Source organism: Phoenix dactylifera, unplaced genomic scaffold (assembly GCF_009389715.1).
Source record: "Phoenix dactylifera cultivar Barhee BC4 unplaced genomic scaffold, palm_55x_up_171113_PBpolish2nd_filt_p 000661F, whole genome shotgun sequence".
NCBI classification, from domain to species: Eukaryota; Viridiplantae; Streptophyta; class Magnoliopsida; order Arecales; family Arecaceae; genus Phoenix; species Phoenix dactylifera.
In genome coordinates this window covers 201,914-226,903 of record NW_024068050.1, presented here as the reverse complement: position 1 = coordinate 226,903, position 24,990 = coordinate 201,914, and the positions used below count along the sequence as shown (strand labels likewise).

The 24,990-nt window shown below is 41.2% G+C and overlaps 1 non-coding gene across 1 annotated transcript; it reads right to left on the bottom strand.

Annotated features, from left to right (window-relative positions):
• Window positions 1–22,276: 22,276 nt before the first annotated feature.
• On the bottom strand, window positions 22,277–22,386 carry LOC120106843. The gene has a single exon (XR_005508850.1). It is a non-coding gene; the product is annotated as a small nucleolar RNA R71 (small nucleolar RNA).
• Window positions 22,387–24,990: the final 2,604 nt, after the last annotated feature.

The following is a 24,990-nucleotide window of genomic DNA, read 5'->3' as shown; positions in this document are numbered from 1 at the left end:
TTTATAGGTGGCTACCGGACCCCTTAACTTGACTTGATCTAATTGAATTCAAGAAACAACTAAACCCAAAGCGACTCTAATAAAGGCCAAGTCGGCTAACCCGAGCAAGGCTATGCTGAAATAAAATTAACATCAAGGACTCAAAAGCAAAAATAACCAAATGATTAAGTCCGAGGCGGTCTAGTGGATCCAACCGCATCATTTTTCTTGCTATAAACTGTTGAGATACTATCGTAAATAAGAGTCCTCATTTATATTATTGTCGCTAATGTATGTGTCGTGGTCCTTGAAGTTCAAAAGGTTTTCTTATCTAACGTTGAAGTTCAAAAAGTTTTCTTATCTAACCTTGAAGTTCAATCAATTATGATGCCATTATTTTAAATGTTTCTTTGTAGCTACAGTCGCATCGCTGACTGATCCTTAATCCATTGTTTCATGAAGTCCCGAGATTGAGTCTCATTATACGTGTCTGCAATTTCAAATTCGGGCCATGAGAAGAACTAGACATATGCTAAAAAATTGATCAAACAATGAATATGTTGGTCCGAACGCAATTATCACAGAGATGATGGAGCCAAAGCAATAATCAAAACATAGTAGTTATCTAGTTCTAGTAGGTCTGTTATATATATCATGGCTTATGGGATCCAATTTAGATCCATCAATGCATTTGAAGTTTGTTTAATTAGAGGCTACTTCCAAAAGAATACGATGATGTAATATTTGGGAGTTTGTTGAATCTCAGGAAGCACTTCCATTCTCATAAGCAAAGCATTCTGACTTGTTGCCCCTGAGCAACATTGCACAATTATAGGACAAATTATATCCTACACTATATACTATATGGCCGTGCACCATGCCAATCATCTCAACTCCTTCATGGCAGGCCAATCATCTTGTCTCCTTTCTATGGCGTGATTCATCATGCACTCATATCTGTGATTGATAAATACGAAGGAGACGAGTTAATTAGCATGTTGCACGATCACATTAATGCATGTGGTGTACGGTATAATTGCTCGATGAGTTGAGGTTTTCGATTGTTAACCTGGCATTCACGTGCAGCCACATCCATGCTTGAAGACCACTTGGAGAGGTTTATGCTGGACTAAACTTTTCTCATTTATAATAGAATTCAAGAAGACTTATTTTAGCATTTCAAGATGAGTAATAGTGCAAGCCACCTCTTCTTACCTGCTCAATTACCCCTTCGACATGGTAGTTGATGTGTCTTATTGCCGCCAAAAATGGATGGAGGATGGAGTGCAACTCGGATACCTAGGGGTCGGTTGAGATGAGTTGAGTAGGCTGAACGAGGTGTGAGGGGTGGATCTCCTCCGTGTGTGGCCTGCAAAAAGTCCACTTGCCGAAAACTTTCGGTGGGGGACCCTTCGATACTTAAATTAAAATCAAGAGGCAACAATGTAAAAGAAAGAGAATTTCAGCAAAGTGAGGGCTCTATGAGAAAGATTATATGCATATTGTGTACCTCATGTCCTCTGGATTGTTCCCCTTGTATAGGGGAAACAACTTTGTCGTTTCTTTGGCCAATATGGCATGCAATGATGGCTAGGCAATGGCTAGTTGCACGACTAAGGTGTGGGTGCCAGTCTACATGGGTGGTGTGCAGTGTAGGCATGGTGTTGCTGTGATTGTTGACTGCCAAGACTGTCGGTTGTTAGGGCTGTCAGTTTTGTCGACTCGTGCTGATTAGCTCCTTGGCCAAGGCTGAGGTAACTCACTTCAGTTAGTTCCCTACTCGGTTAGGGTCGAGGTTGTTCTCTTCGGCCTACATATGAGGTCAAAGAAAAGATCTAGTCTGAGGTTAAGGCATCCAATATATTTTCCATCACTTGTCCCCCACTTAAGAGGCCGAACTGCATTCCGATTCGGGCAATGAAAGTCGAGCAGTCGCATTGATTGAGGGTAGACTTTTGTCAGGGATGTTAAATGTGTCGGATGGTCTTCGAAGCATCTCCAAATTCGGTTATTCTGAGACATCATCATTATGGGGTAACTCTGAGGCGCTATCAATTGCAGTAAGCCGTTAGATCGCCCGTGCTATACTCTAGGCCAACACATGGCTCAATCTACTCGAGTAACTAGACTAGTGTTCTGATCAGAGCTGTTCACACCCCTGTATAAGGGCGCCCCCAACCCTCAGGACTCTAACTTTTGCTATATCCGCCCCTCCACCCAAGTACTCGAGCATCTAGGACTCTAGGTGGTGTTCCGACGAAGTCTTTCGCTCTTGGTGTTGGCGTCATCTGGCATTTCTCCATCTTTAGTGGATTTTGCTCCTTGGTTGTTCGACTCTTTTCTTATCTTCTACTTCATCTCTCCATCTTTCTTCATCTTTTTCTAGGTCTTTCCCTCTGTCTTTCTTCTATTGCCATAAGCAGGGTTGAGGCCAATACCTTGGAGGAGAGCTGTCCGTCTGACCACTCTTCTCGAGGTTGGCAGCCTTCACGTTCGGGTGAATCTAAGTCTGAGGTCCTGTCGGGCCCCAACTATGAGGTATCCATCCTTACTCAAGAGGAAATGGACCTTATCTAAGCTCAACACTTTGTGCCCACCGAGTTCATCTTCGAGCTCGCCTATACCAATGAACGGGTTGACTAACCCACGTCCTTCTCAGCTTAGCTTGTATGAGAAGACTCTACAGGCCGGGCTGAGGCATCCTCTCTACCTCTTCTATGTGAAATTGATGGGGTCGTACCGTCTTGTTCAGACCCAATTGGTGCCAAACTCCTGGCATGTTTTAGTTGGTTTCCTTTCTCTCTATTTTTTCAGAGCATTCGAGCTTTGGTCGCCCTTTTTCAAGGATGATTTACCCTAAAAAGGTATCCTCAAGATAGTAACTGGTAATATTTTTCTCCTCAAAAAGATTGCCAACTGCTCTGAGATACTCTCTCTTCCATCCATGTGTGGAAAGGGTAGTTGTTCTTCCTCCACTCCGAGTAGCCATAGGGGTTTGACACCATGGGGAGGGCACCTCGAAGGGACCTAAATTGGTCCTCGAGGTTATTCGATGACAATCAAAGGGCCTTGGACTGGCTCTAAGATCTTTGATCTAAGATTCCCTCCCTGCATGAGCTATTGTCTGAGGAGGCCCTGATTAAGGCCGGCCTGAGCCTGGCCGACCCCCAGGGTAAGCTTTTCTTAGGTTTTCTCTATCTTTTCACCTCTATGTTGTAGACTGTCTTCGATTTTGTAGCTTTGCCACCATGAAGTTCACTCTCTCGCTAATTCATGAGAGGAGGAAGGTGAAGAAGAAGTCCACAGCCGCTAAGGATAGGGCTCCTCAAAAGAAGAGGTCGAGGGGGAGTCCTCCTCGGCACGTGTCGAAGAGGTCACCATTAAGGTTGGCGTTGAGGGCCTTGCTTCCTGAAGTTTCCCTCGAGGTACTAGTTCCTTGGGGAGAGATTGTAGAGCTCGAATCCAAGGTCGAGGTCGGTCAATTGGCTAGGTCAGGCCCTCCATAGGGGGTTATTTTCGTTGAACCCTGCTCTGACACCCTGCCTCTATGCCGACTATCTCCCAAAGTTTGGGCGTTGGGACGATCAAACCCCGAGCCGTCTACCCCAGGCAAGGAGGATGCTTTAGCCTTGGCTCGCGTGTCCCAGACCCACTCTTCGAACTAGGTGGTCAAAGAGTCTGTTTCGGCTCTAGAGACTCTCGAGGTGGCGAGGGAGCTAGTCCAAGCTATGCAGCTTCAAGCCAACAAGGAGCTCGTATTCTCCCTTGATGCCACTGATTTTTTCAATTAGGCCATGCCACGGATATTCGGGTAAGTTTCATAAATCTTTACCAAGTCACTTCCCTCAGCAAATGACTTCCTTTTTTTCTTTAGCACACCCTCGAGGGTCAACTACATGCACGAGAGGATCAAAAAAACTCTCGTGGAGTGTCTCGAAGCACAAGGCGAGGGTGGAGATCGCCGAGGAGCGCACCCATCAGGCCAAGGATGGGATGAAGCCTGTCGAGGGTGCCGACTCGATAGGTTGAGCTGAGGGTGAAGGTAGCCAAAGACAAAGTTAGATCGGTGGAAGCATATGTGATAACCGCCATGTTTCTAGAGAAACAGGGGGAGAGGTATAGGCAATCGTAACCGCCTGGTGGTGGGCGGTTACCACTATTCGTCTCCCCCGTTGATCAGAGGCTACAAAAGCTTAGAAACCCCCTTAGAAGCACTCCTACTCCCCTCACTCTCTCCTTCTTCTGTGATTAGAAGCCAGATCGGATGTAGCGCCGTCGGAGTGGGAGGCTGCCGAGCACTAGAGAGAGCACCTCAACCCTTCATGGAGCTAGGTAACCTTTGATTTCTCCTTCCCTTCATCGTTTATATACTGTGTAACTTAGATCTAGTGTAGTTAAGGATAATTAACAAGAAAGAAAGAATAAGAACAAATAGATAGAGGAGGAAGAAGATGAAGAGGAGGGAAGGTCGGAAAACCTACCTGTGGTCAACTTTGATCACGACACTAGTATGATGGTCGATGATCATGGTCGATCCATACCGCTGACTTTCTTCTTCCACCGATCACTTTCTCATCTATCAATCAAACCCCAAAGATCCTAAACCCTTCCCCTCATAATTTATTCTTTGCTGAATTAGCTTAGAGATTAAATCAAACGGAAGGAAGAAAATGAAGAGAAAAGGAGAAAAAATGGAAGAAGAAGAAGAAGAGAGAAAAAAAGAGAGAAAAGGCCTACCGGTGGATGATCCGCAGTCGCCCACCCGCCATCACTGTGAGCATGGCCGGGGAATCGCCGCGGAGCTGTCGCGGTCTTCGGCCGTGGGCGCTGACCGCCAGTGCGGCCACGGGCGCCGCAAGCCTCAACCGGAACCATCGCCCTCCCTTGCACCAGGGGAGAGAGAGAGAAAGGAGAAGAAATGAGGAAGAGAGAAGAATGGGAGAAGAAGAAAGAAAAAGAAAGAGGAAGAGGGAAGCTTCGGGAAGGAATAGAGAAGGAAAGAAAAGAAAAAGAGAAGAAAAGAAAAGAAAAGGAAGGAAAGAAAAGGAAAGATAGAAAAGAAAAGAAAAAAGAAGAAGAACAGAAAAAAAAAAATATTGTGGGCCTGAGATGGGCCTGTGTTGACCCCCTAATGGATTTTGATGAATACAAAACACTAGAGTATAATTCCATTTATCTTAATAATTTACTTGAGGATTTCATGTGTTTAATTAAGAATATTGTTAAGAAATGTCTAGGCAAGTTTCCATAATTTTTATGAATTTATTGAAGAATTTTTGAGATGAAGAAAACAGATCAGGGACAGCCGAGACGTCTCCGGTTTGTTCCAGAGACGTCTCTGGCACAAACAGGAAGAACTGGCACGTTTGGAGACGTCCCCGGCACCTGGCGAGGCGTCTCGCAGGGTCGGAGTCGACTCTCTCAGAAGCGGAGTCGACTCTCTCAGTGGCAGCAGAAAGGCCGATTTCAAGAGATGCGCGCGAGCCGTCTCCACAGTACGCGGAGTCGTCCCCGCAAGTAAAAGCTGAGTTTCCGAGTCATCCCCAGAGAGTGCGGAGTCGACTCTCTCAGGGTATTCCAGAGGATGTCTTTTCGGTGATAAGGCAGCGAAGACGTCGCCTGAAAGAGCGGAGTCGACTCTCTCAGAGAATTCCAGAAGACTTGTTTTTCGGAGATATAACGGCGGAGTCGTCCCCAAGGCAGCGGAGTCGTCCCCATGCAAAAAGCGCAAACAAGCCGAGACGTCTCCGTAAAGTGCCGAGGCGACCCTCTCAGAAAAACAGAAAAACAAGGATTCAAACCGTTCATCATCGGAGTCGTCCCCGTAAAGCGCCGAGTCGACCCCAAACAACGTCAAAAGTAAAATCTTACAGCCGAGACGTCTCGCGTTGAAGCGGAGACGTCTCCGAAGTGCCTGGGACGCGACTGACAATTTTTTCAGGTTTGGTTTGAATTTCAAACTCCCTTAACTTTATCTCTAACGGCTATATTTGCTTTTTGGGCTATAAAAGGGAGCTCTTAAGTGCTTTCCAAACAACTTCTCACCAACCCAACACAAGATCATTCAAGAGAGAAGAAAGAAAAAGAGGTTCAAGGAAGTTAGTGCATTTAAGTGAAGAAATCAAGTGCCTTCAAGCTTTCCAAGTGATTTCGTGCTCAACTACTCTCTTCCGCTAGGCATTCAAAGCTCACATTCAAGCCAACGCGATCCACATCGGAAGAACCACCATTTCCCACGCTTCCAACGGCTAAAAGGGTTCTTCCGGGTTCTATTATTTCTCACTGTTTTATTTGCTTCTTGAGAGCTTTTAAATCCTTGTAAAACTTTTTCAATATTGTGCTTGTTCCAGTCAAGGGACTTGGAACAAGGGAAAGGCGTCCCAAGCCTAGGTGAAATTGGGGGTTATAGGGTTCATTGTTAGCCCGGTGTAAAACAACGAGTTGGGTAGTGCACTCGCAAAACTACCGGACTGTAATCTTGGATTATAGTGAAAATTCCCAAAGGTGCTTTGGGGAGTGGATGTAGGAGCAGTGGAAGCTCCGAACCACTATAAAACCTTGTGTTTGCGATTGATTGTTCTCATACCTCTATCTTTACTTTAGTTCATACATTTGTGTGTTTTATTTTTAATTAGGCAAAAAGTTTTTAAAACACCCAATTCACCCCCCTCTTGGGTGACCATCTCTGGGCAACAAGTGGTATCAGAGCGGGTGCTCTGTGTATTTCTTGAAAGACCTAACCGTCTTAGCCAAAGATCTAGATGGCAACACCCTTTAACAATGTTCCTGCTGAGGGGCAGGCAACCAATAGACCTCCACTCTTCAATGGAACAAATTATACCTATTGGAAGACTAGAATGAGGATTTTTATTCAAGCACAAGATTATGCCTTGTGGAGGGTCATAATCAAGGGACCACACGAACCATCTCACATGGTTAATGGCATTCAAGTTTCCAAACCTGAGGAGGATTGGGATGAGAATGACAGTAAGATGGTTCAACTCAATTCTAGAGTCATGAACTCATTATTCTGTGCTCTAGATGTAAATGAGTTCAATAGAGTCTCCACCTGTAGTTCCGCCAAGAAAATATGGGATAGGCTTGAAGTTACCCACGAGGGTACGAATCAAGTCAAAGAGTCTAAAGTGAACATTCTAGTTCACAAATATGAGTTGTTTAAGATGGAACCCAATGAAACCATCACATGCATGTTTACACGCTTCACCGATATAATTAATGGTCTAAAGAGTTTGGGTAAATCCTATACTAATCCGGAACTTGTGAGTAAAATTCTCAGGTCTTTGCCGAAAGCATGGAAGCAAAGGTCACGGCGATCATAGAAGCCAAAGATCTCAACACTTTGGGACTAGAACAACTATTGGGCTCATTGATGACGCATGAGCCCACAATGAAGCAACATGAAGAAGAGTTGCCAAAGAAGAAGACAATTGCACTCAAGGCTACTTCGAGTGTGTGTGAAGAAGAAAGTAGTGAGAGTGAAGAAGAAAGCGAAGATGAGGACTTGGGTTTAATAGTAAGGAAGTTTAAGAAATTCATGAGAAGAAAGAAACCCGTTCCAAGAAAGAAATTTGGAGGGAGAAATGATTGGAAAAAAGAAAGGGAAAAAGAAAGAGACCCAATCATATGTATGATTGCAAGAGGACCGGAAACACATTCGTTCCGAATGCCCTCAACAAAAGAAGCACTTTGGAAAGAAGAAGAAGAAGGCGTTGAAGGCAACGTGGGACAATAGGACACATCCTCCTCCGAGGAAGAGAAGGAAGAGACCGCAAATTTGTGCTTCATGGCATTTGAAAACGACGAAGGTATGTCAAAGCTCAACTATAAATTTTACTTTAGAAGAATTATATGAAGCTTTTCAAGAACTTATGAGTGATTGTAGTATGTTAGGAGCAAAGAATTAAAGAACTAAAGGCCTCCAATCAAAAACTAAAGGATGATATTAAAAAACTATTGATTGAGAAAGAGAGCGTTGAAAATGTTAACACCATTGATCTAGAAAATAAAAATTCAAAACTTAGCATTGAAAATGAAACGACAAAAACACTAATTAAGGAATTGAATCTAAAAGTTAAATCTCTACTCAATAATAATACCTCACTTGCACAAAATGTTGAATCCCTTAAAAAGGATAAGGAAGAACTAGTTAAAGAAAATTTGGATCTTAAGAATGAGGTACATAAGTACAAACCAATTGTTGAAAAATTTACACAAAGCTCTGAGAAATTAAATCTTATTCTTTCAAATCAAAGAGCTGTTTTTAATAAAGCCGGATTAGGATATAAAACTAACAAGCAACAAAAGTATCTAAAGAATTTCTTTGTGAAAGCAAAAGATGTCAAAACTGAAAAAACCTACATGCTTTCATTGTGGAAAAAGTGGACATAAAGCCTACTCTTGTATTCAAAGAAAGATCCAAACTAACAAGAGTACATTTGTAAAAGCTAAAAACATAACTAAAGTATGGGTGCCTAAGGGAACCAACTACACTAACCACGAAGGACCCAAGAAAACTTGGGTACCTAAGAGCTTCACATGATCATTTTGCAGGTATGCCTTGCAGCCGGGAATAAAAAGAGAATGTGGTATCTTGATAGTGGTTGCTCAAGGCATATGACCGGTGACAAGAGTCTCTTCGTCACTTTAAAATCAAAAGAAGGAGTAGTCACATTTGGAGACAATGCTAAAGGTCAAATCATTGGTGTTGGTAAAATCTCCATATCACCCTCCTCATTTATTGACAATGTATTGTTAGTTAATGGACTCAAACATAATTTATTAAGTATAAGTCAATTTTGTGACAAGGGCTTTAAAGTGTCATTTGAATCTTCACTTTGCATAATTAGTAGTCCAGTTGACAATGAGATCATAATTACAGGACATAGGCATGGAAATGTTTACATGGTAGATCTTGATGATCTCACCATGAAGGATGGCCAATGTCTTGTAGCCATGGATCCCAAAGTCAATGAGACTAGTTAGTTATGGCATCGTAGGTTAGGGCATGCTAGCATGGATTTAATCTCTAAATTGATTACAAAGATATAGTCAAAGGACTACCAAAAATAGATTTTGAAAAGAACAAAATTTGTGTTGCATGTCAATTAGGGAAACAAACGAGAAGCTCTTTCAAGTCTAAAAACATAGTCTCAACATCAAAACCCTTAGAACTAATTCACATGGATTTATTTGGACCCACTAGAACTGCTAGTCTACGGGGTAAGAAATTTGGTCTTGTAATTGTTGATGATTTTTTACGTTTACATGGATTTCATTTCTTGCACACAAAGATGAGTCCTTTTCCGCTTTTATCAAGTTTCATAATAGGGTTTCGAATGAACTCAATCTTAAACTAAAAGCAATTAGGAGTGATCATGGTACCGAGTTTGAAAATCAGTATTTTGAAAAATTTTGTGAAGAAAATGGTATCAATCACAATTCTCGGCACCTAGGACACCCCAACAAAACGGGGTGGTAGAAAGGAAGAATCGCACACTAGCAGATATGGCTCGTACCATGTTGTGCGAATCGGATTTACCAAAGTACTTTTGGGCTGAAGCAATAAATACTTCATGTCATATTTTAAACCGTGCTTTAGTTAGATCCATCTTAAAGAAAACACCTTATGAGTTGATAAAAAGTAAGAAACCAAATATAAGCTATTTTCATGTTTTCGGTTGTCGATGCTTTATTTTAAACAATGGAAAGGACAATCTAAGTAAATTTAGTGCTAAATCAGATGAGGGGATCTTCTTAGGTTATTCCTCATCTAGTAGAGCATACAGGGTCTTCAACAAGAGAACTCTCGTTGTTGAAGAATCCATTCATGTTGTTTTTGATGAAGCTAATGGAGATTCTTCTAGAAAAGAAGAAGATGGTGATGCAGGTATACTTGAAGACCGAATGAAGGAATTCTCCATACAAGACAAACAACATGAGGATGAGATCAAAGAAGATACAATTCAGCAAGATGAAGAAGATCAACCTCCATCGAGAAATCAAGATCTTCCTAAGGAATGGAGGTATGCACATGGTCATCCAAGGGATCTAATCCTTGGTGATCCTTCACAAGGAATAAGAACTAGATCCTCTTTAAGAAACACTAGTAATTATCTTGCATTCGTTTCACAAATCGAGCCTAAATCACTAGAAGAAGCTGAAAAAGATGAAAATTGGATAAATGCTATGCAAGAGGAATTAAACCAATTTGAAAGAAATGAAGTTTGGACTCTAATGAAAAGACCCCCTAATGTTTCAATTATAGGCACCAAATGGGTATATAGAAATAAACTAGATGAAGATGGAATAGTAATAAGAAACAAAGCTAGGCTAGTGGCCAAAGGATATAATCAGGAGGAAGGAATAGACTTTGATGAAACTTTTGCTCCTGTTGCTAGATTAGAGGCTATTAGACTACTTTTGGCATATGCATGCTTTATGGAGTTCAAACTCTATCAAATGAATGTAAAAAGCGCCTTTTTAAATGGTTATATAATGGAGGAAGTTTATGTAGGACAACCTCCAGGTTTTGAGAACCACTTACATCCAGATTATGTTTTTAAATTGCATAAAGCATTATATGGACTTAAGCAAGCCCCTAGGGCATGGTATGAAAGATTAAGTAATTTTCTAATTGAAAATAAATTTGAAAGAGGAAATGTGGACAAAACCCTCTTCATTAAAAGAAAAGGAAATGACTTATTGCTTGTGCAAATTTATGTGGATGATATAATTTTTGGTGCTACTAATGATAGTCTTTGTCAAGAGTTTGCCAAGCTTATGCAGGGAGAATTTGAAATGAGCATGATGGGTGAGCTCAACTTCTTCCTTGGGCTACAAATAAAACAATCAGAGGAAGGCATCTTCATCAGTCAGTCCAAATATATCAAGGAGATGTTGGAAAAATTCAAGATGAAGGATGCAAAGGAAATCAGCACACCCATGGGCTCAAGTTGCAAGCTTGACAAAGATGAAAAAGGTAAAAGTATAGACTGCAAATTGTACAGAGGTATGATAGGCTCTTTACTTTATCTTACTGCTAGTAGACCAGATATATTATTCAGTGTTTGTATGTGTGCTAGATACCAAGCATGTCCTAAGGAATCACACTTGCAAGCTGTTAAAAGAATTTTTAGATATCTAGTAGGGACATCTAATGTAGGCTTATGGTATTCTAAACAATCTGACATAAATTTAATTGCTTATTCCGATGCTGATTTTGCCGGGTGCAAACTCGACAGAAAAAGCACAAGTGGCACATGTCAATTCTTGGGTGCTAATTTGGTTTCTTGGTTTAGCAAGAAACAGAATTCAGTTGCCTTATCCACAGCTGAGGCTGAGTACATTGCAGCTGGAAGCTGTTGTGCCCAAGTTCTATGGATTAAGCAACAACTTGAAGACTTCGGTATCAAAATGGACAATATACCAATTAAATGTGATAACACAAGTGCAATTAATTTAACAAAAAATCCTGTCCAACACTCAAAATCAAAACATATAGAGAGTAGGCATCACTTTATTAGGGATCATGTGCTGAAAAATGATGTGATGATTGAGTATGTATGTACTGAAAATCAATTGGCCGATATCTTTACAAAGCCCCTTTGTAAAGATAGGTTCAACTTCTTAAGGAATGCATTGAGCTTGTATGATCCTAGCAATTAAATTGAACTTGCATTGCAATGCTTTGCTACTCAAACTAGTAATCTACCTCAAGGTCAACATAAGTGAAAGCATGAATCTATCTAAGTTAAATGACGAATTGTTCGACTTTTCGGAGGATGGTTACCCTCCCTTGGACTCTTCATGGAGATATTTTCAGAGCCTATTTCATAGGTATTCGAAATTTGGTCAAACATTCCTCATTTCAATGTTAATAATTCAAAAAATCATTATCAAACTTTTATAGGATGTATTATTAAGGGGGAGGATCACAAACAAACTCACTCTGTATTCACCAAAAGAAATCATGTTGATTAGTGTGATTGAGTAAAATAAATTGGGAAAAGATAGAAATTAGTCTGAAATTTTTCAGTGCCGGAGACGTCTCTGGCAAATCGCAGAGACGTTCCCCCGGCGAGACGTCTCGCATCAGTCGCGGAGACGTCTCGGGGACCGAACGAGGGTTTTTAAATAGGTGAAATAGCTCGAGCCGACCCGAGCTATTCTCTTCCATCCCCGACAAAAACAAAAACCCTAGCCTCCATTTGCTCTCCATCACAAACCCTAGCATCCATGGCACCTAAGAGGGCTAGACGAACCGGTGGAAGGCGTCCTAGGGTAGCAACCGACGGTGAGGAACGGAGGGAAGAGCCATCCGCGCCGTCCTCTCCGGTTGCTCCGCCAACCACGACTATTTCCTGTGCGAATCGCACAGTAACCACCGGTAGGTACATAGATTTCCATTTTCTAGATAGTGAGGGGTTCTCTATTGGAGAGAAACTCCGTGCCCAAGGGTGGGAATACCTTTGTACCCTCAATACATCGACCTACCCCGGCCTAGTTAGAGAGATGTTTAGTAATATGGCCTTAGGGGACTTAGGGTACACTGCACATGTCCGGGGGACGTTGGTAGAGATTAATGAGGATGTCCTATCTAGCGTCTTGCAAATCCCTAAGGACGGTGAGGCTCCGACCTCACATCCCCAAAGGGAAATAGCCCTAAACTTGCTTTTAGGACGAGAGGACTGCGGGCCTCTTGATGTAGTGAACTCACAAGACCTAAATGCCGAAATGAGACTACTTTTGAGTATTGTCAACCGGGTCTTGTTTCCAAAAATCGGTCGCTTCGATTTTGTTTCGGAGCGAGACCTAGTTATCATGCACCACATCTTACTAGGGATTTCCCTAAACCTCCCTAGACTTATGTTGAACTACATTGCTATATGTCATAGGTATTCTAGGTTTAGCATACCCTATGGGATGATCTTTACCCTAGTATTCAAACATTTTAAGGTTCACATTCCAGAAAATGAACCTGCAAAACCCTTGAGAAACACCGACTATTATAATGAGAGCACAATGCGTAGAATGGAGTTTCACAAGGTAGATGGGTCATGGGTTAAGGTACCAAAAAGAAAAGCTCAAACCTTAGACTCTGAGATCCCACATCAGGAGCCTGACCACCACTCTCCTCCACTCAGCCACATGGACTTCCCTGATATACCCTCCAGCTCAGCTGGACCTTCCACCTCTATGCCACCTCCTCCTACAGTCACTGGGCCCTTCTCCCTATCAGAAGAACAGATGCGCACTTTAGCATCTGTGATATGCCAGCAAATGAGGGAGGAAATGAGATCGATGATCTCTACTGAGTTGGCCCCCATCAGAGCCTCACATGAAGGGCTTCTACAAGAGTTGAAGGAAATTAGAACTCAGATAGAAGCTACAGCGCAAGAACTAGTTAGTGTGAGTGCCACCCAAACCTTCAGATCAATTGAGCTACAAGACAGCTTGAGGAACATTTCAGATGGTCTTCAAGAGTTGACAAGCCCTGGAGGCAATGTGGGCACCGTGGCTGCCCAACTTAGAGGAAGAATTGAAAGGGCAAGCATTGAATTTGAAGCACTAGTGGCAGCCTTCCATCAGTCTCAAGGAGAGCAGTTCAAAACTCTACTGGACTCAATTAATGCATTTATAGATGCAGCTGCTAGGGCTTATGAGCAACGTCGCCGATGAGGGACATTTTGTAGACATCTAGAGTTCATCTGTTTTTGTAAAACCCTAGGCTCATTTTGAAACTTCTTTTGTATTAGGAATCAATACTTGTAATGATTTCCATTTTAACCTTGTAATGACTTCAAATGTTTACAATGAATGACATACAATTCCTTTTGAAACCTTGTGTATATAAATTTGACACAACTTATCAATGCATATGAAACAGGGGGAGCACAACCTGAATATCAAAAGGGGAGTGAAATGAATTTTGAATTCATTAATAAAACAATAGATAGAGGGAGCATAACTTGAATATCCTTGAGTGGTTCATTGTAATATGCTGAATTCCCCTAGGAATTGTGCTTTAAGTACCTACGTATAATTTGTCCCCTTCATTGTTGATGACAAAAAGGGGGAGTAGATATATAGAACTTATATATGGAGTAGAACCTGAATATGGAATGCAAAATTTACACTCATACTTAAAGTTGAATTAGAAAAGATAAAATTGAAGAATATTGGCTTTAAGATAATTGCCATTCTGGAAAAGAAAGGGGGAGTCAAAAAGAACTTAGCTTTCAATTATCTTTAGCATCAATATTTCATTTTAACTTGATTCAAATTCAGTTGATATGCTAAAATTGCTTAAGAGCTATTAAGATCAATCTTATGCATAAGGATAGAATTGAAAATTGACTATTTTGAATTATGCACACTGTATCTAGCTCTAATCAAAACATTATACTTGTACATCTGATCAAATACTGTGTATATGTTTAAATTTCGAATTTTGCATATACTCAGTGTTTTGTCATCATCAAAAAGGGGGAGATTGTTGACCCCCTAATGGATTTTGATGAATACAAAACACTAGAGTATAATTCCATTTATCTTAACAATTTACTTGAGGATTTCATGTGTTTAATTAAGAATATTGTTAAGAAATGTCTAGGCAAGTTCCCATAATTTTTATGAATTTATTGAAGAATTTTTGAGATGAAGAAAACAGATCAGGGACAGCCGAGACGTCTCCGGTTTGTTCTAGAGACGTCTCTGGCACAAACAGGAAGAACTGGCACGTTTGGAGACGTCCCCGGCACCTGGCGAGGCGTCTCGCAGGGTCGGAGTCGACTCTCTCAGAAGCGGAGTCGACTCTCTCAGTGGCGGCAGAAAGGCCAATTTCAAGAGATGCGCGCGAACCGTCTCCACAGTACGCGGAGTCGTCCCCGCAAGTAAAAGCTGAGTTTCCGAGTCATCCCCAATAAGTGCGGAGTCGACTCTCTCAGGGTATTCCAGAGGATGTCTTTTTCGGTGATAAGGCAGTGGAGACGTCCCCTGAAAGAGCGGAGTCGACTCTCTCAGAGAATTCCAGAAGACTTGTTTTTCGGAGATATAACGGCGGAGTCGTCCCCAAGGCAGCGAAGTCGTCCCCATGCAAAAAGCGCAAACAAGCCGAGACGTCTCCGTAAAGTGCCGAGGCGACCCTCTCAGAAAAACAGAAAAACAAGGATTCAAACCGTTCATCATCGGAGTCGTCCCCGTAAAGCGCCGAGTCGACCCCAAACAACGTCAAAAGTAAAATCTTACAGCCGAGACGTCTCGCGTTGAAGCGGAGACGTCTCCGAAGCGCCTGGGACGCGACTGACAACTTTTTCAGGTTTGGTTTGAATTTCAAACTCCCTTAACTTTATCTCTAACGGCTATATTTGCTTTTTGGGCTATAAAAGGGGGCTCTTAAGTGCTTTCCAACAACTTCTCACCAACCCAACACAAGATCATTCAAGAGAGAAGAAAGAAAAAGAGGTTCAAGGGAGTTAGTGCATTTAAGTGAAGAAATCAAGTGCCTTCAAGCTTCCCAAGTGATTTCCTCAACTACTCTCTTCCGCTAGGCATTCAAAGCTCACATTCAAGCCAACGCGATCCACATCGGAAGAACCACCATTTCCCACGCTTCCAACGGCTAAAAAGGTTCTTCCGGGTTCTATTATTTCTCACTATTTTATTTGCTTCTTGAGAGCTTTTAGATCCTTGTAAAACTTTTTCAATATTGTGCTTGTTCCAGTCAAGGGACTTGGAACAAGGGAAAGGCGTCCCAAGCCTAGGTGAAATTGGGGGTTATAGGGTTCGTTGTTAGCCCGGTGTAAAACAACGAGTTGGGTAGCGCGCTCGCAAAACTACCGGACTGTAATCTTGGATTATAGTGGAAATTCCCAAAGGTGCTTTGGGGAGTGGATGTAGGAGCAGTGGAAGCTCCGAACCACTATAAAACCTTGTGTTTGCGATTGATTGTTCTCATACCTCTATCTTTACTTTAGTTCATACATTTGTGTGTTTTATTTTTAATTAGGCAAAAAGTATTAAAACACCCAATTCACCCCCCTCTTGGGTGACCATCTCTGGGCAACAGCCTGATTCCAGCGGTGGGCTTCAAACGAATTGGGCTTTAAAGGCCTGAGGCCAGGTTGGGCTCTGGTTCGAGCCCAGTATTCATAAACCCAAAATTAACTGAGTCTGAAGAGCACAAATTTTAATAGGACTAAATTGAATATAGTTTGAGGCTAGATTTCCTTTAAATTAACTAGAACTAATATGGTTTAATTATAATTAACTAATTATGTTACTGTGTCTGAATACAAGTGGGCCCATAATTGAATCAGGCCAAGGCCTAATCTAGAATTTAATTAACTTTGGGCCTGAATGCAAATGGGCCCAGACCTGAACCAAAGGGCAATTGGGTATAAACTAGAAGTTGGAATTGGCTTAGACCTGAACCAGAAGCTGAATCAGACCTGAACCTATAATTGAATCAAATTTGAGCCAGAAAATTGATTAGACCCAAACCAAAAATTAGGTCAGACTTGAACGAAAAAACTGATTAGACCCGAACCAAAAATTGGGTGAGACCCAAACTAGCAGGTGAACCAGACCTGAACCAAAAATTTGAATCAAATCCAAACTAGAAAGTAGATTAGACCTGGCCTTGAAATTGAATTGGGTTATGGGCCTGAACCAGAAATTGAATTAGGCTATGGACCCAAAAATGAAATTGAGTCCTATGGATGGGATGTAAATGAGATGTACATAAATAGAAATTGAATATGCAAGTAACATGTAAATTTTATTATATTGCTGGGTATTGGAAAATTGGCATCTAAGCCTAAGATTTGGTGAGCAAATTAAGGTAAGTGACCCTGACATAATCTTATATTTTATCAAATACATGTTACTATTTGGTTATGAAATTGTATATAATTATTTATGTTTTAACAAAATTATGATCAAGCATATGTTAGCAATTGTTGCATAATTTTGGATAAATAGCATCCATCATGATTATTATTATATCATGTACACATGATTTATGATGATGTAGAAAGATGCATGAAAAAATAAAGTTTGCAGTATGATCATGGATTTTTGTATATTATGATGCCATTATTCAGTTTTCCAACGTACTTATGAAGTAAAGTTTACAAAAAGCATGATATGTTTTGTGAACTCTCAAATTGCTATGTATGAGCCCTCCCAGTGGGTAACTCGGAATATGACCCCGCCAGTGGATAATAGTAACTCGGTATACGACCCCCGCTAGTGGGTAATAGTAACTCGGCATACGCCCCCTGCTAGTGGTTAATAATAACTCGGCATACAACCCTCGCCAGTGGATAATAGTAACTTGGTATAGATCATGCCAATGAGGAATAATAGTTGGTTATAACCTCTGCCAGTGGGTAGTAACTCGGCAGACGACCCCTGCCAGTGGATAATAGTAACTTGGTATAGACCCTGCCAATAGAGAATAATAGTTGGTAAAGGCCTTGCCGTGGGCATACGAGCGGCCATAGCTGCACTATCATCTGAGAGTATAGATTTCAAGCATGAATAATGGCAAGTACGGATTTCAAATCATGAATAATGGCAAATACAGATTTCAAAGCATGAATAATAGCAAGAATATTTTATGATGCATATTCATATTTATGAACTTACATGATTGGGCATCCACTGTTTTATATATGGTTTGAATATATGTTATGTGAAATGATTATTTGGCTATAACTACTAATTTCTTAAATTAATGCATTGGCATGAAGTACATTATGCTTGATCTGGTAAGATTGTACATGGTTACTTACTGAGCCATATAGTTTACGCGACTTTATTCATTTTTTCACATAATTAAGATTGCTAGGATCAAGAAGTTTGACGAACTTCAAGGTTTGGAAAAAATAAAAATGGAATATTAAATATTAAAATTTTATAAGCTCTGTATTGTTCTATTTATGAAACTTGTTATGACATTTTATAAATAAATTGTTCATTTTTGTTATGAAATTTTAGGAAGCTTCGTGTTATTGTATGTATATGTTTGTAATAGCACGGCCGTGTTATGATCCGAATTCGGGGCATGACAGCATATGCCTCAGCCATGCGGAGCCATGCGATGATCATGGTGGGGTAATGTCCTTTGCCAAGGAGGCCTACTGTGCTTCCAAGGACAAGGTCGTAGAGCTTGCCGAGAAGCTGGTCCAGGTCGAGCGGGAGGTCATCGAAGCTTGGGAGGAAGTCATTCGCGCTATGCCAAGGGTTGCGGAGGCGGTCAAAGCATACTACGCCTCTGAGGAGTTCAAAGAGGAGGCCATGGAGGCCACAACTGACGTCTTCGAAAAGGGGTTCGCAAATTGCTGAGCTCCGGCACAGCAGCTCTTCCCGGTGATGGACTTCTCGATCTTGATGAAAACGATGATGACGACAGGGGCAGCAAAGCTGGCGATGAAGGCAACAACCCTGGAGTCCACGAAGACGTCAAAGTCGACGACCACAACAGTGAAGGCGCCAAGGAGGAGAGGCGAAGGAGCTGATCTAGGGAGATGCCCTCCTTATCCTGGATCATAGCCTTAACGTCATAGATCATGTCTAAGGACCCGACACTCCAGGCGATAGCCTATTAGAAGTAAGCCCTAGAAGCCAATTTGGCAGACACATTGTAATTATTCTGGGACATAAAATTTATACTTGACCTCTTTATTAATTAAAAAAATTGGACATTTTGTTCATTCATATTATTATGTGTCCATAAATTGTCCTATAAATTATTAAGATGATAACACATATTCTCAAGAGTTGAGAATTTAAGACATGTGTCATTAGGTAGTTAATTCCTGAATTGCTCCTGATCTATGGATCATCATGAAAGATGGTGATCGATTCGATGAGATTAGTGCACAGATCACTTTTCTTGATGGACAAGTCTTAAGTCCACAGTGTGGAGACACTGGAGTGATTGTGCAAGTGCTTGTTAGAGAACAAGGGTACTGAGCGTGACCAAAGCAAAAAGTCACTTGGATGTCTATGATGAGAGCGCAAAAGTGCGATCTACACACAGCTTAAATTAATATTATTTCCAACAAATAATGATAAAAGAGCTGCATTAATTTCATATTTTTTTTATTTGGCACAAATCAGAGATAAAATGCACATTTGGTATAATTGGGTTCAGAAAGATGCATAGCCCCAAATCATACGCACCCAATCTCACTATGGCTTGGTCAAACCTATCATTCATCAAGCTCACAACCACAAGTAGCAGCCAAGCCTAATCACACTGGAGCAACACTTGGTGACCATTCAAAGGGAACGATCACAGCCATCCACCCTTTTGGCAAGCGATCAACTCTCCCATCCTTGCAACCCGTGAAACCCCCAGCATCCCGCTGATCTCGCCTGCAGCCATTCATGACCATCTCGGCGACCTCCCCAACAGTCCGCAATCATCTCCACAGCTTCCGAGCCCGTGATCCCCTTCTTCCAGACCCGTTTCAGCTCCAACGTCGCAGCAACCAACGCCCAGCATCCGTCCGCCTTCTCCACAGCATCCACAAGGCAATCCTACCGCAATCGGCTCCCATTCTTCTTCCGCGAGTGAGCCAGCTTCCACTCCCGTGCACAATCCCAGCGTCCGAGCAACCCGCGCCCAGCCGGGATCCGCCTCTCCCAAGCTCCAGCTCGCGCGATCGTGAAGGATTCCAAATCTCCCACGCATCTGCAACGCTCCTCCACTGATTCTTCCATGATCCCAGCTCCCGTATTAAGACCTCAGCATCCCACTGATTCTGCTTCATCTCCCAGCCGTTCGTGAAGTGTCGCAGCCATCCGCACGACGTCCGCTCCCGCGATCAGCTCCCGTGGCCGTCTCGTCCGCGGTCTTAACCGTCCGCACACGATCCTCGGCGATGCATCCGGATGTCCATCGCTAGCTGGGAGGTTGGGGGATATATATATGAGGGGGGCTCGGACCGGGGGGGGGAGAGGAAGAACAGAGCAGCCAGCCCCTTGGTTTCAAACGAAAAAAAAGAGAGAAAGGGAAACAGGGGATCCCCTGTTTCCGAAAATAAAAAGAAGAAAAAAAATAGAGAGTGAGTAAGGGAGGGATGTTGATGTTTTTAATGGAAGGCTAAAGTCCTTTTGGCAAAGGGTGATGGATGAATCCTTGTCATGTTGCTTTCATCAAGTATACTCTAATCTTTTATTCTAATTGTTTTATATCTATTGGTATGTTTTGAATTCTTGAATATTTATTTATTTGATAGATCTTTTATGGTTTATATATATATTGATGCATGGATTGTTTCGATTTTTGATTTGTCGTAGACGTAACCGGCACGATAAATACTTAGATGATGAATTCATGTTTTCAGATTGTATACTCCATGATTAGAACTACTCTATCTTATTAATCTTTAATCAAGAATCACCGAGTTTATTTATTGAAAGTAATATTGTTAAGGAGGATTCCGGATCCCTAGCCTTCTCTATATTCTTGAACTCTGTTTAATTATCTATTAATCCTCTGCTTTTAAATTTTGAAAATCAACTGAAAATTACATCTACAAATTACGCTAATAATCTATAGATCGTTCCCTGTGGAATCGACCTCGGACTTCCGAGTTATATTACTTGTGCGATTCTCCTACACTTGGGAGAACAGTTTTATTTTAGCATCAAGTTTTTGGCGCCGTTGCCGGGGAACGGCTGAGTTATTAGTATAATTTTAGATTTAATTTTTACCTTAGTAGTTAGTATTTTTCTTTTGAAAAAAAAAAAAATTGCATCTTTACTACTATTTTTAATTCCCTGCACAGTTTGACTCAAATTTGGTCAGCTAGTGCACGACACATTGTTGAATAATCTGAACGGTCTGATTGACATTCTGAGACTTTTAAGAACATTAGATTAATACAAAACCTTGCTGCTTTCTGTTTTGAATTTTCTGCATTTAATTGTTTTTAGGATCAGAATTTTATTGTTATTATATCTCATTAACCCTTGTTGCTAATTGAAAATTAAAAAAAAAAAGAAAGAGGAAAAACCTAAAATTTCAAATTTCAAATTTCAAATTTTAGAATTCAAATTTCAAACATCAACTCATAAAATTTAAAAATATATATATATAATTAGTTTGCTTGATCACCTATTCAATGAAATTTAATGTCATGCCATAAAACATTAAAAAAAAAATCTCTTGATTGTTGCATATAGTGTAAGGCATCAACATAAAATATTCTAAGGGCTGAACCCATTTAAAAAGATAAGGTCGGGATTTCATCACTCGTCCTTAGCCCAAAAATCATCCCAGTGCATAAATGTCCCAAGCTTAACTAAAATCAACTAGACGTTGGCCCCTAAGGACATTCGAGCTCAATAGGACGAAGACCACCGAAAGTTGCACCAATTTCGCTCTGTGGCTTAGTTGATGTCTAGGCAAGCTTTGTCCCTATAAGGGAGACAGTTCATCTGTTCGAGGCAAGTGGGTTTTAAGTGGGACCTTTGCGAACGCATCGTGACCCCTGCACTTACCTGGGAGCTTACCTGGTCAACTCAGTTCATTAGACCGGATTGGAGGCTTAGGTGCCCTCTTCAAACCAGTTAGGAGCTGTCTAGAAATTTAAGAAAAACATTAGAAATTGAGGTGTAATGTTTTGTTGCATGTTTGATTGTAAATAGATTTTTGTTTTAGGGTATCTTTAGTTGGTACTTATAGTTATTTTTTTATTTAAAAAAAAAGAAAAAAAGAAAAAAAGAGAGGGAATTATTTTGCATGTTAAAGTGGAATAGGGACGACACCGGTCGATTAAGTCATACAACTTTAGATCATCCCTTAGGACATACCTCTGAAATTCCTTCGCAATATCTCACACCTTGTGAGATGGCTGATCTAAATGAAGATGCGGGGAGTCACCACAATCGAGAACGAGAACCCCATGTTATGACTCTAAGACAATACCTACAACCGGCTAGGACTAGTCAGCCTTCATGCATAATTTTTCCTGATAATGTAGGACATTTTGACATCAAACCAGGGGTAATCCAATTGCTGCCCAAGTTTCACGGGTTAGAGTCCGAGAGTCCGTATCTTCATTTGAAAGATTTTGAAGAATTGAGCATTACATTTAGAGTGCCGAACGTCACCGAGGATGTCCTCAAGTTGACATTGTTCCCTTTCTCTCTAAAGGATAAGGCCAAAACATGGCTAAACTCGTTGCGACCTAGATCAATAAGAACTTGGCAAGATATGCAGAGAGAATTTTTAAAGAAGTTCTTTCCCACACAAAGGACCAACTTTTTAAAAAGACATATTAGCAATTTCCAACAAAAAGATAATGAAACATTTTATGAATGTTGGGAAAGATTTAAAGACCTTCTTCTCTCATGCCCTCATCACGGGTTCGAAACTTGGAGAACCATTAGCTTCTTTTATGAAGGTTTATCTCCACAGTTAAAACAATTTGTAGAGACCATGTGCAATGGTAGATTTTTAGAAAAACACCCTGATGAGGCGTGGGAATATTTGGATTCCCTTGCTGAGACTGCCCAACTTTGGGATAACGGGGATAGAAATACCAAGTCTTTACCTAAGCCTACTAGCTCTGTACAGGGAGGCCTTTACAACCTCAGAACTGAGGATGATCTTCATGCTAAAATGGCAGCCCTCACTAGGAAGGTAGAAGAAATTGAGCTTAGGAAAGTTGAGCCTGTCAAGACAATAGAGCTTAGAAATGAGTGTTGTGGTATCTGCGATATGTCGGGTCATACCACTACAGATTGTCCCACCATACCAGCATTCAAAGAAGTCTTGCACAATCAAGCAAATGCGATGAACTCCTACCAAAAGCCTTATAACGATCCATACTCGAATACCTATAATCCTGGTTGGAAGAATCATCCAAACTTTCGGTGGAGAAATGATCATCCTCAACAGTCACACCATTCAGCTCCTCCACCTTCTCAAACTCCAAATATCGAGGATACCTTGCAATCCATACAAACTTTTCTACAAGGTCAAGCTAATATCAATGCTCAAAATACTCGAAATTTTGAAGACATAAGGAACCAATTGTCAATGTTGACTACCGTCCTAAGTACCCAAGAGAAGGGTAAGCTTCCAGCTCAACCCCAACCTAACCCACAAGTGCACGGTATTAATAATACGGCTCCTTCTAGTTCGCATACAGAGCATGCAAAGAGCATCATGACTTTGCGTAATGGGAAAGTCATTGATCAAACCGTCCAATTGAGACCGCAAGTCACTTCTAATTCTGATGCTCCTAAAGTTGATGAAAGGGACAAAGATGAAGTTGAGGTCCCAACTTCTACCGAGAAAGTTGAATGCCCTTTTCCTCCACCTTTTCCACAACGATTAAAGCCGTTGCAAAAGCTCGAACCTAATTCTGAAATTCTTGAGCTTTTTAAGCAAGTAAAAATCAACATACCTCTTCTTGATGCAATCAAACAAGTACCTTCATATGCCAAATTTTTGAAGGACTTGTGTACTGTCAAGCGTCGATTAAATGTTAAGAAGAAGGCATTTTTAACTGAAAATGTGAGTGCTATTTTGCAGCACAACATTCTCCCTAAATATAAAGATCCAGGTTGCCCAACCATCTCATGCATCATAGGCGACTTTAGGATAGAGCGAGCATTGTTAGATTTAGGGGCGAGTGTGAATTTGTTGCCATATTCTGTATATGAGCAAATTGGTTTAGGTGAGTTGAAGCCAACCTCCGTCACTTTGCAATTAGCTGACAGATCAGTTAAAATTCCAAGGGGGATTATCGAGGATGTATTAGTCCAAGTAGACAAGTTCTACTTTCCTGTCGATTTTATTGTATTGGACACACATCCGGCTTCGAACTCACAATCTCAGATTCCTGTCATTTTAGGACGTCCATTCCTTGCGACTTCTAATGCATTAATTAATTGTAGGAATGGCGTCATGAAGCTTTCTTTTGGTAACATGACCTTAGAAATGAATATTTTTAATGTGTGCAAACAACCCAATGATTTCGAAGAGAGTAAAGAGGTTGACTGGGTTGAAACTATCACGGAGGAATATTTGTTAGCTGAAGCATTTAACGATCCATCCGGCGATAGTTTAATTGATTGGTGTTCTAATGGCACCAATAAAGATGATTTGTTGGTCAAACCTAGTATGAATTTTTCGAACGCCATGATGATCAATGGGTGGAGACCAAAAGTAGAAAAATTTGAACAGTTGCCACCTCGAGAGGTGAAAATAGAACCATCCCATGAGCAAGCACCCAAGCTCGAATTGAAACCCTTACCAAAGGAACTTAAGTATGCTTTTCTTGGACCCGAAGATACTTTTCCTGTAATCATCTCGTCTGGACTTGATCATACCCAAAAAAAAAATTAATTGATGTTTTAAAGAATCATAAAGGAGCCTTAGGATGGTCTATTGCCGACTTGAAGGGAATTAGCCCCTTAATTTGCACGCACCGGATATATTTGGAGAACAATGCCAAAACCACAAGGCAAATGCAACGAAGGTTAAATCCTACGATGAGAGATGTGGTTAAGGCAGAAGTCCTCAAGTTGCTTGATGTGGGTATTATTTACCCAATTTCCGATAGCAAGTGGGTAAGCCCTACTCAAGTTGTTCCTAAGAAGTCGGGTTTGACGGTAGTAGAAAATGAACAAGGTGAACTAGTTCCAACTCGTGTCCCGACGAGTTGGCGCATGTGTGTTGACTACCGAAAGCTTAATTTGGTCACACGAAAGGATCACTTTCCTCTACCCTTCCTAGACCAAGTATTGGAGAGAGTTGCAGGGCATGCTTTCTATTGTTTTCTTGATGGCTATTCGGGATATTATCAAATTAAAATTTCACCAGAAGATCAAGAGAAGACCACCTTCACTTGTCCTTTTGGCACATTTGCTTTCCGACGAATGCCATTTGGGTTGTGTAATGCACCCGCAACATTTCAAAGATGCATGCTCAGCATTTTTGAAGACATGAACGAAAAATTTTTG